An 11,932-nucleotide genomic window follows, 5' to 3' on the forward strand; every position below is an offset into this window, starting at 1 on the left:
ATTTATTAGTAAATAAAGGAATTTATTTGTAATTAGTGTTTGGTGCTTTGGTAGATAATCAGATAAAGAATCTGTCATTGTTATTTCCAGCATAACAACAGTTAAGGATAAAATATTAAACAGAAATCACAGTAAAACACTGTGTTTGGTAGGGTTAGAGGAAAGACAGAGCTTCTGCTTGAGAAGGGGAATCATAAATTCTAAAATAAAGTATCAAACCAGAGGCATTTGCAGAGGAAGAGCTACAATTTTTAATCACTAATGAAATGTGAGAATAAGAAAAAAACGAAATCAAGTTGATTCAAAATTCTTAGCTTGAAAGACTAGGGGATGTTTGCCATGAATAGAAAGTTAAAAATCAAAAGGCAATTTTAGAAAAAAACAAATAGCCATGATACTATACAGTCTTGTTTTGTGGGAATTTGAGGGAGTTCCTTCTACTTGGGAGGTCGGATTAGACATTTTAAAAAGAGGCCTCAAAACTGAGTCTCTAGAGAAGAGTGATGGGATGGAACAGGGAGTCAAGTGACAATTAGGCCTGAGAAGAGATGGTAGGGAGTATGAAACTCGTGTAGGGGAGAGGTTTGCCTAAGGTGTGTTCAGTCCAAGGTAGAGATATCAAGAGACCCAGGGTAGAAGGGAAGTAAAATTTCAGACTTAAACTTTGGGAGAAGGCTCAGAGTTGGAAATATAAGAGTCTTAGCCATCTGAGGAGAGATAATAAATGAAGCTTTATGATATGGGACACAATGGATTACAAGTAGAATGATAAGGAATAAGATAAGCACTCCAGAGGCTTAGAGACATCCTATATGGAAGCACCAAGAGGAGTGAGGAGGAAAAGTGAGTAGTGGAAACAGAAAGAAGAATCAGAGCAGTGGTAGACAAACTAGAGGAGTGTTCTCAGAAATAAAATTATTAGAGAAGGTATTTAAGGGTGGTCAATGTTAAATGTGTACTGTTGTAGGGGGATCATGTAACTCTTTTTTAATTAAAGCTTTTATTTTTATACCATGATCCAATTCTAGTCTTTTATCTGAATCAAATTTGAAAACATTCTATTTTTCAACTGCATTAAATTTACAAAAATATCCTCCCTCATCACACTGAAGCATTCCTCATGGTTTATTTCCAGTACTCAGATGTTTAATGAATAAAATCATTTTAACATGTCTCTTTTAATTACCTCCCTAAATACACATTGTTAAAACCTGTCTAGGTCAGAAAAGGTTGATCCTCTGCAGTCACCTACGCTGACTCTGCCAAACTGTTCCAAGTTCAGTGTAAATTAATGTTTTCCAGACTCCAAAGTTAACGGTATAGAAACACTGCTCATCCTTTTCCACTGAGCCAGTTGGGACAAAGTTCTTAATTAAAATCATTCTTCTGCCTGTTTGCTGTGGGACTGCATGAGCTACTGCAGCCACACAATGGTTTCAGAAACAGCACGTTATCCATGTACCTTATTATCTCTTGTACGGATGTTAACAGTGACACTGGTTTTCTCTTTTTCACCAACAACTAGGATGAAGTTGTATTGTGCTAACTGTGCATTTTTTATCTTCATATTTAATGTACAACCTGGATCCACATCAATGTCTGCCGTAAATTTAACCTCATGGAATTGCTGCCCGACCTTTTGGGCATATTCATCACAAGTTGGTCCTACTCGAATTACCATTACCTGGCGAGGAGACAGCCAGAAGGCCATTTGCCATTGTAGTTTTCAGTGAGTGTAGCAATCATTCTTTCCACTGACCCCAAGGAGGCTCTGTGTATAATCACTGGCCTTTTCTTATCATCACCATCATGGCTGACAAAAAAGTAAGACTAAATCTGATGGGCAACTGAAAATCCAGCTGTTTTATTGCACACCAGTGGTATCAACCAATGGCATCTTTGTATGTCAATCTTTGGACTGTAGAAAGATCCATCTCCAGAGTTTAGTCCCACTTTTCACCACACTCATTCAGACTGTTTTCAGGTTGTTTCTCATCTTGATTCTAGACTTCAATATCTCCAAGGAAATTTTTGGGCGAGGAGACAGCTTCAGTTTAAAAAAAAATCCAAATATGTTATATACTGTACACAGAAAATCCAAACAAGCTTTTATTTTATCCTCAATCTGCTCTATGGCACAGAATATGTGAATATCATCCTGTTGGAATCTGCATACCCCTGTGAGTCCTATGAGTGCTCCCAAGAGCTTATTCCTGTGAAATACCCCCAAATCGGCTACCCGCAGAGGCAACTATCTCCAGGATCTTGGCCGATGATCAAACATAAGGCAGTGCCCTGGGCTGTTCGTGGGTTTCAGAGCAAACAGCTCCTTCACCTCAAAGGAGAACATGTTCTCACTGTAGTGCTGCCAGTGCCCTGAGGTCATCCAGAGTCGCTGTTGTAGATGTGTGGGGTGACCACTTCCTGGAATCCTCGTTTCCTGTATTCACTCCTGATGAATTCAATAAGTGTATTGTAAATGTATGCTCCGTTCAGCAGGAAAAATTCCACAGCTGAGTTAAAGGAAGAAGTACAGTTCTTGGTCCCTCCCAACTTTCCTATGATCTCGGTTTTTAACTTTCTCTTAAAACTTCTCCCACTCTTTCAACATTTTAGGACCTGGGAATGAAATGTTGTCAATTCTCTGGAGAGCCTCCATATCTGCTTTGCTTTCCCAGTATGTGGAGGAATGTGTGTGTATTTTCAACGTCTTCATTTTGCCAGTGTATCTAACATGAGGACCCTGGCAGAGATTTACCAAGGAGCCACACCCACAGACTGTGGTAGTCATTCACTTTTTTATTCAGTATTCGACATTTCAACTTGTTGTATTTAAACATCTCCAACAAAGTGTCCTTCTTAATTTCCAACCTTTAAAAAGCTTGTTTTTCTTCAATGATTTTCTTACATAAAGTCTCAAAAGAAGAGAAATCATTACTGAACACACCCCCTTCTTCGAGGTATATGTCATAATAGAATCCATTGTCTACTTGTGGGCCATAACATAAAAAAAACACCATAGACTTTCCATGGCTTCACCCATCATGTGAGCACTGGAGGGCTAATATACTGTTTGAGTTTCCTTTTCCTCAAACTTGAGAAGCTCTAAGTTACAAGCTTCCTCCAGAGAATGGTGTAGGTCCCAAACAACTTTATTCACTTTAGCAGTAACACCGTTGTCAGCCGGGCTTGACTAATTCCACCAGCAATTTGATGTGGTATAGTTTTCCAGGATTCTGCATCAACCTGTTCACCATCAGGCAGAGTGACTTCAATTGACTTGCTATATTTTTCTGCCAGAATGGAATAGTGTTCTGCTTTTGGTTTATTATACATCTCAAGATGCATGTTAATACATTCAGACCAAGGATTCAACTCTGCTCTACCTCCATCCCCAGATCCTTCTTTGTTCTTCTTGGCTCCTTCCTTTCACTTCTCCTCACTGGCACCTATTGGCTTCTCCTCGCCTCCCATTTTCCCTGAAGGGTTGCTGACCTTCTCCTCGGACATGGATGAATCATGAAGAGAAGACAGAACCCAAAAGCGATGGTCTAAAGGAGACGAAAGTGTAGGCCGATCCTCAAGTAACATTTTTTGAATGAATAAGTGTGGCTAAACTGGAACTAGATGTTAGCTGTGTACAAATATTGGCCTCTGTTGACTGGCAAAGTTATTGTTTATAAATATCTTTTCATTTATTTAGATATCTTTGTCCATGTCATTTGTGGTTATTTCAGAAAGAGAAATTCAGAGCATATGTGTTTCTTTTTAATTTCGTGTGTCTTTGTAATACTTTCTCAAGTGCCTTGTACATGACTTTATAGTCTCTTGTAACCAGCTTTTCTTTGCATAAAAGATTTGCTAACAAGAGCTTTGGTTTCTTAAGTGAACCCAAACATTTCTAATTAAATGTGTGTTTAGTATCTTTCAGAGAAAAAATCCTAATGCTTCCATTCAAATTTGTAAGCAGTACATGTCTACAATAATAACAATAGAGTTTGGTGACTTTTGGTCTTTGGATAGAAAATTCCTTTTGATAATTAACTAAGAAAGTCCTGCAGAAAATTCTTGTGCTTTAATTTTCTATAATACTATTTTTGATGATTTGTTAAACTCAAAGAAAGCATTAAGACAATATTTTTCCATAACTATGAACACAAAGTGAGGAAGAAAGTTTGTCTTTAACTTAAGCTACTTAGTTTTTGCTGTTTTTAAAACAATTTAGCTGATTTTCTTTCTTTTTTTATTAAGATGTTTGTTAAAATATAGCTAACATACATATAATATTAGTTTCAGGTGTACACCATAGTTATTCAACATTTATGTACCTAAGAAGTGTTCACCATGAGAAGTCCTGCAACAATCTGACACCGTACCATGCTATCACAATATTATCGACTATATTCTCTATACTGTACTTTACATTTCCATGACTTATTTGTTTTATACCTGGAGATCTGTACTTCTTGTTCCCCTTAAACTTTTCACCCCTTTCAATTACAGTTGACATTAGCTATTATTTTATATTAATTTCAGGTATACAGCATAGTGGTTAGACATTTGTATAATTTAAGAAATGATCCCCCCTGACTAGTCTAGTACTCACCTGGCAGTATATGAGGTCTGGCAATTAAGTTTGTGAACTTGTTGCAACAATGTTGCTAACCTTTTTTGATATCAGAAGGATTATTCATTATGAATTTGTACAAAGTGGACAAATAGATAACCAAGTTTACTATTTGAAAGTGCTGAAAAGGCTGTGTGAAAAAGTTAGACAGCCTGAACTTTTGGCCAACAATTCATGGCTCTTGCATCATGACAATGCACCAGCTCACATGGCACTGTCTATGAGGGAGTTTTAGCCAGTAAACAAATAACTGTATTGGAACACTCTCCCTACTCACTTGATCTGGCCCCCAATGACTTCTTTCTTTATCCAAAGATAAAGGAAATATTGAAAAGAAGATATTTTGATGACATTAGGACATCAAGGGTAATACAAAGACAGCTCTGATGGCCATTCCAGAAAAAGAGTTCCAAAATTGATTTGAAAGGTGGACTAGGCACTGGTTTCAGTGTATAGCTTCCCAAGGGGACTACTTCGAAGGTGACCATAATGATATTAGACAGTGAGGTAGCAATTTTTCTAGGATGAGTTTGCGATCTTAGTTGTCAGATCTCGTACATAATTATTACTATATTATTGGCTTTTATAACCTATGCTTTACTTTACATCCCCATAACTATTTTATAACTATGAATTTGTACTTTTTACTCCATTTTTTACACCCTGCCTCCCAACACTCTCTCATTTATCACCCCAACAAGTCTAGTACCATCTGACACCATACATAGTTATTACAATACTATTGACTATATTCCTTATGCTATACCCTACATTCTCATCATTACTGTGTAACAACCAATATGTACTTCTTAATCCCTTCCCCTTTTTCACTCACCTGCAAACCCCTTTGCATATGGCAATCATCTAAATGTTCTCTATATCTATGAATTTATTTCTGTTTTGTTTATTTTGTACTTTAGATTCCACGTATAAACAAAATCTCATTGCATCTGTCTTTCTCTGACACTCTACTCAACACAATTCCCTCCAGGTCCATTTATGCTGCTGCAGATGGCAAGAACCCATTTCTTTCCCTGGCCGAGCAATATTTCATTATATATATGTACCACCTCCTCTTTATCTATTCTTCTGTTGACAGACATCCAGGCTGCCTCCACATCTTGGTCATTGTAAACAATGCTGTAATGAACACATGGATGCACATATCCTCTCAAAGTAGCATTTGGGTTTTTTTCAGATAAATACCCTGAAATGGGATTACTGGGTCCTTCTTTGTCTCTTGTTATAGCTTTTGTTTTAAAGTCTATTTTGTCTGATGTAAGTATTGCTACCCCAGCTTTTTTTGTTGTTTTTCATTTTCATTTTCATGAAATATCTTTTCCCATCCCTTTACACATTTACATTGAAAGTATTAATAATTGTTGATAGATATATAGCTTTTGCCATTTTATTATTTATAACTTTGACTTTTTTTTTCATTTTAAAGAAGTCCCTCTAACATTCTTTTCATACTGGTTTGGTGATGATAAACCACTTTAGCTTTTTCTTGTCTGGGAAGCTCTTTACCTGTCCTTCTTTTCTAAATGATAACTTTGCTGGGTAGAGAAATCTTGGTTGTAGGTCCTTATTTTCATCATTTTGAATATTTTGTGCCAATCCCTTATGGAGTGCAAAGTTTCTCTTGAGAAATCAGCTGATAGTCTTATCAGAGCTCCCTTATAAGTTACTAGCTGCCTTTCTCTTGCTGCTTTTAGGATTCTCTCTTTTTCTTTAACCTTTGCCATTCTAATTATAATGTGTCTTGGTGTGGGCCTGTTGGATTCATCTTGTTTGGGACTCTCTGTGCTTCCTGGACTTGTATGTCTATTTCCTTCACCAGGTTGGGAAAGTTTTCAGTCATTATTTCTTCAAAGAGGTTCTCAATCCTTGGTTTCTTTCTTCTCCTTCTGCTGTCTTTATGATGGGAATGTTCTTATGCTTGATGTTGTCCCAGAAGTCTCTTAAATTATCCTCATTTTTTTATCCTTTTTTTTTCTGTTCTAATTGTGTGTTTTCTGCTACCTTATCTTCCAAATCATTTATTTAATTCTCTGCTTCATCTAGTCTGCTGGTGATTACTTCTAGTGCATTCTTCATTTCAGTTATTGTATTCTTCACTTCTGACTGGTTCTTTTTTAGGGACTGCTATGTCTTTTTTTATGCTTACTATCTCTTTGTTGAAGTGCTCACCAAGCTCCTTGAGAATTCTTATAACTATTGTTTGAACTCTGTCTCTGGTAGGTTGCTTGCTTTCATTTCATTTAGTTCTTTTTCTGGAGTTTTCTTGTGTTCTTTCATTTGAGATGTATTTCTTTGTTTCCTCATTTTGGCTGCCTCTCTGTTTGTTTCTATGTGTTAGGTAGTTCTGCTATGTCCCCCAGTCTTGGCCAGGTGGCCTTATGTAGTAGATTCCCTGTGGCCCCATGGCACAGTCTCCCTGGTCACCTGCACTGGGTGTGTCCAGGAGTGTTCTTTGTGTAGGTTGTGTGCGCCCTCCTGTTAATGTTGAGCCTTGGTTGCTATTGGCACATCAGTGGGTTTGGTTGACCGTCAAGCTGATTGGTTGTGGGGTTTTGCCACATCCACAGTTTATAGGCTGCTGTGGGGGGGGGCTTACCCCATTAGCCCCAATGGACTTTGGTGCCTGTTGAGACCACCCTTTGTGTGTGGCGCTTGTGGGGCTAATTGGGTGCGTGGCCTGAAACAAACCTCCAAGTATATTGGTTCTGGGACCTCTTGGGAGGGGCTCCAGTGCAGGTCCAGGTCACCCATTGCCTAATAAGAGCTACAAAGTGATCCACTGTTGTCCGCTGCCTGTGCTAACCCTGGAGACATGTGGGATAGGCTATGCTGTGAACCGATCACACCTAGCACCAGAAATGTACCTGGGGTAGCTCTGCAAAATACCAGGACACCCCGAGGCCTGCTGCCACCTGCTGGCTTCCTTAAGGTTCAGTCCCTGATAAAGCCTCATATGGTACATGAGTTGAGTGAGGCAGGATCTCAGGGAGCCACTAGAGTGGGAAAAGTTGTAGTCACCAGGTTAATGTAAATTCTGGTTTTTTGTCAGTACTCAGCCTGGCACCACTCAGCAAAAGTCTCAGAGCACACCGGGGCCAGTTGCCGCCCACCTGGTGTCTGTCAGACTGACAGTTTTCTAAGAAAGGGTGCAATGTGGACAGGGCTGGCTGCTTTTGGAGAAAGTGCCTCCAGCTCTGGCAGCATTGGGTGGGGTGGGGTCCCACTGAGTCAGCAAGATGGGGATACAGAGCTCCCTGGGTCAATCAGATTCAGATTTGGCCTGTGGGCGTGGACTCAACACAGGAAAGATGGCATCCACCTGATGGCTGCTTGGGAGAAGAATCTCTCACAGGGAAAATGCTGACTGTCTTCCAGCCCTCCTCCTGCAGCCACACACATCAGTCTGCCCCCATATGCCTCTGACACCCCCCTGCGAGTGAGTGAGCCTGTGCGCGGACCATTTAAGAGGACTCTGGGTTTCCCGCAGCCTTCCGTCCCACCCAGATGGTCGGAATCACCACTGTTTTTCACAGCCAGATATTGTGGGTGTCCCTCTTCCCAGAACCAGTACTCTGGGCTGGAGAGGCTGCTATGGGTCTGGGGTCCCTCATTTCCTGGGGGGAACCTTCATAGCTGAGATAGCCCTCCTGGTTCTCAACCGCCACATGGAGGTTTGGGGTTAACCAGTTCCATGTCTCGACATGGCTTTTTCTTTATAACCTCAGTTATAAAATTTCCGTTCAACCAGACTTCAGATGATTCTCCAGGTTGATCATTCTATAATTTAGTTGTAATTTTAATTTGTTCATGGAAGGAAGCAGGCTCAGTGTTATCTATTCCACCATCTTGGATCTCCCTCTACTGATTTTCTATTGCTTCTCTGCCTATGTCATATTTAATTTTAAGATTATCGTGGGATGAAACAATTTTTATTTGTTTTTCTTTTTTTTAATTAGTCACATAACAGCACAAGATTTTGTATATGAAACACAATACTAAATTAAATGTATATCAAATGAATCCTAAAGAATCTTCTATGTGTAGATATCCCTTTGTTTTTCTTAATTCTCATTCACTTAAGCATAATTCAGGGTTCATCAATCCCAGCTCATTTTTTGTGACTATTTGTAAGAAAAACCACAGAAATTGTTGAATAACATACATACCTAAAAGGAAACTTTTTACCATGTTATCAACAAGATAACTATTTTGAACTCAAAACCAGAGAAATTAGACAAAAGTGGAATACTACAAAATAGAACAAAATTTGGTAGAAAAGATGTGGATCCACAGAAAAAAATGAAGCACAAGTTTAAGACATTGCAAAATAGGAGCGGGATATGAGAGCACTCTTTTTTGTTTATTTTTCATAACTAAAAAATAACTCATTCTTTTTACCTCTGTCAGTAACATTTGTACAGAAAGGTCATTTTCATTAAACTTAGGTTTATAATTTCCAGTCTCCCTCCCCAAAGGCATTGCTGTTATTTACAATTTCTGTTAGTCCTATGCAAAACCAAACAACCATCAGCGTAAGGCTAATATATGTTAAGTGCCTTAGGCATATTTCAATTAAGTATTAACATAGATTGGAAATTTCTAAAATGTTTAGTGAATATTACTTTCAATCACTTTCATTAAAATTAATAGCAAGTGTTAAAAAGTAACATACCAAGGAGCTGTGGGTATTGAATTCTTAGTTTCTATAGAGCTACTTGTGCTAATGTAGAAAGGATTTTAGTACAGTTCAACCACATATAACCTAGTTTCATTAAATACTGCATTTTGTGTGGGACAACGATAGGAGTTATGTGCAAATTAATTTTGTTTTAATAATTTTATATGGTGATTTCCGATTTTAATGAGTATTTTCTAGATACCAAAAATAGTGAACTGATATGAACAAGCTTAAGACTTTAAACAATATTCATCTATCATTAACAATATTTTCCAGAAATACTTAAAGATGATCTTGGATAAATCAGTTTATAGAAGTAAGAAAAATAACTGTGAAATTAAAGATTATACCACTATAGAAATACTAAAACCATTATAAGAGGAACCAGTGATTGAGAATTTATCTGTGAGAATTTTCTTTAAAAAGTACAAATAAGGAATGAATTAAATATATTCTGTTGTTTAAATACCAAAATAAATCAGACATTATAATTGCCCAAATTTACCTCTCTAAATATTATTATATAGAATTAAACTTTAAACAAAAGCCATTTTTCTTTCTCTCTTAGTAACTCTTTTTCTTCCTTAAAAATAAAATGGTCTCCAGCTCCATATCGGTTTCTAATACTATCAGTATTATGTACAAAAATTACAAAAGTAATATTTTATCAGATTCAGCCTGTGATACATAAATAAATATATATTACATATGTGCATATATGTATATGTGTGCACATGTATACATGTACACATATATACATATATATATACAGATATATATAATTTCTAATTTTAGGTAGTGATTTTTTAACCTTTTAAAGATATTAAACATAAACACTGATGTTTCTTCATTTTCCCATTCAAGTCAATACTATATAAGGACCACACAGTGGAACATGAACAAGTTAAAGATTTTGAATAGTTTTGCTGCTAGATTAGCAGCAGAATTTTAAGTATTATTGTAATTCAAAAACTTTTTATTGCTTTGTTCTAAATTTCCTACAAATGTTAAAAAAAAGGATATTATACAAAGGACACAATAAAAGAACATAAAGGTAAAATTCTTTGCAATGGAAATGTCTTCCTACTCATCAGTTTTCTACATGCTTACCTTTCCAAAAAGCCATTGAATGAGATTAAACTGCCACTCCAAGAGTACAGAATACTGAAACCAGAAATATGATTAGCTCAGAAAAAAAAAAGCATGTTTCCCACCATTAATATTTCATGAGAAAACTCACACTAGTTGTGGGGTGTGTATAGCAGAGACTCTGACAGAAATGCCATTCCCCATGTCTTGGATAATTTTTTTTTTTATCCCCTTTGTCCACTACAGAAAGTCATTTTCACCCTTCAAATCTGGGGAGAAATGTCATTTTGCTTCACTTCTTTTTTATTCCCCCAATTCCCAAGTATAGTCATTCCTTTCTTTGCCTCCCGTAGCACTACACAGCCCCACACACACACACACACACACACACACACACACACACACACACACACACACTTTCTCTTTCTCTCACCATAGATTAAGCATCTCAAAAAAAGGGTCCATATTTATTTAATTTTGTATCTTTGACCCATAACACCCTGATTGACACATAATAGGTGCTCAAATATATTGAATATATTGAATGAATAAGTTAATTATTTAAGCCTTGTAGACAAATAGAGTAATATTAAACAGTAACAAGATCAGACAATATCAAGAGTTTTTAAAGGCAAAACCATTCCCATATTGGAAAGTGATTCTAAGTAAATTCCAACAGAATTTGAAAATCTTCTAGATTCAGTATGCTTCCAGGATTATTACTACAAATAGAAAAAAATGACAGGTTCATATGAGTCTAAATGGGGAACACTTAGAATCAGTATTGCGCCACATTTGCCAGTATTTTACTAATCCTTAATAGGGAAAGGTTGGCAAATGAATAGGAATTAATTCACACTAAATGTATTTCAATAAGTTATAAAGGCATGTAAAATACAGTTTGGTAGATCATTATAAAACTCCTCCATAATAGTTTGGTTATTCTCAATTAAGTTGTTTCCATAGTTCCAAATTTAAAAATTAATTTTTTCAACTATTTATCTAGTTATGAACCTGATCTCTTGATAAATTCTATAGTTTTTTCTGCTAGCTATAGAATCTGCTAGCATCATTCATATCTCCATAAATGACTGAGTAAGGAAGTTTGCAATTGGATTATTTCAAAAGAATAACATCTTATAGTATATTGTATTTTTTACTTGAAATTAAGATATAATTTTTCTTTCAAATGTTATATGGTTATTAGTTAATAAATAACATGTAGTATAAGTTATGTATCTTTTATCTAAGATTGCAGATTGATAACAGATCAAGTAAAATTATCCTTCTTCATGTACATAGACAATGGGAACTGAGCACTATTTTTCTTTTCTTTTTTTTTACTCTTGTCTAATTTGATCTCACTTAGGTTTTGGTCTCTATTTCCATAAAAGCTTTTTCCAATGTGAATTAAGTAATTTTTTACTGATGAGGGAAAGACATCCGTAACATTTTTTCCTGGAAGCTAGCATCAAATTGTTGACTCCTTTCCAGTGACCTTTAAAGTATAATGATAA

At 36.6% G+C, this 11,932-nt stretch overlaps 1 pseudogene; it reads right to left on the minus strand.

The window, feature by feature from the left end:
* Positions 1 to 1,378: 1,378 nt before the first annotated feature.
* Positions 1,379 to 3,510, minus strand: LOC109388182 (threonine--tRNA ligase, cytoplasmic pseudogene; annotated as a pseudogene).
* Positions 3,511 to 11,932: the final 8,422 nt, after the last annotated feature.

The sequence above is a fragment of the Hipposideros armiger genome, unplaced genomic scaffold (genome assembly GCF_001890085.2).
Source record: "Hipposideros armiger isolate ML-2016 unplaced genomic scaffold, ASM189008v1 scaffold_184, whole genome shotgun sequence".
Lineage (NCBI taxonomy): Eukaryota > Metazoa > Chordata > Mammalia > Chiroptera > Hipposideridae > Hipposideros > Hipposideros armiger.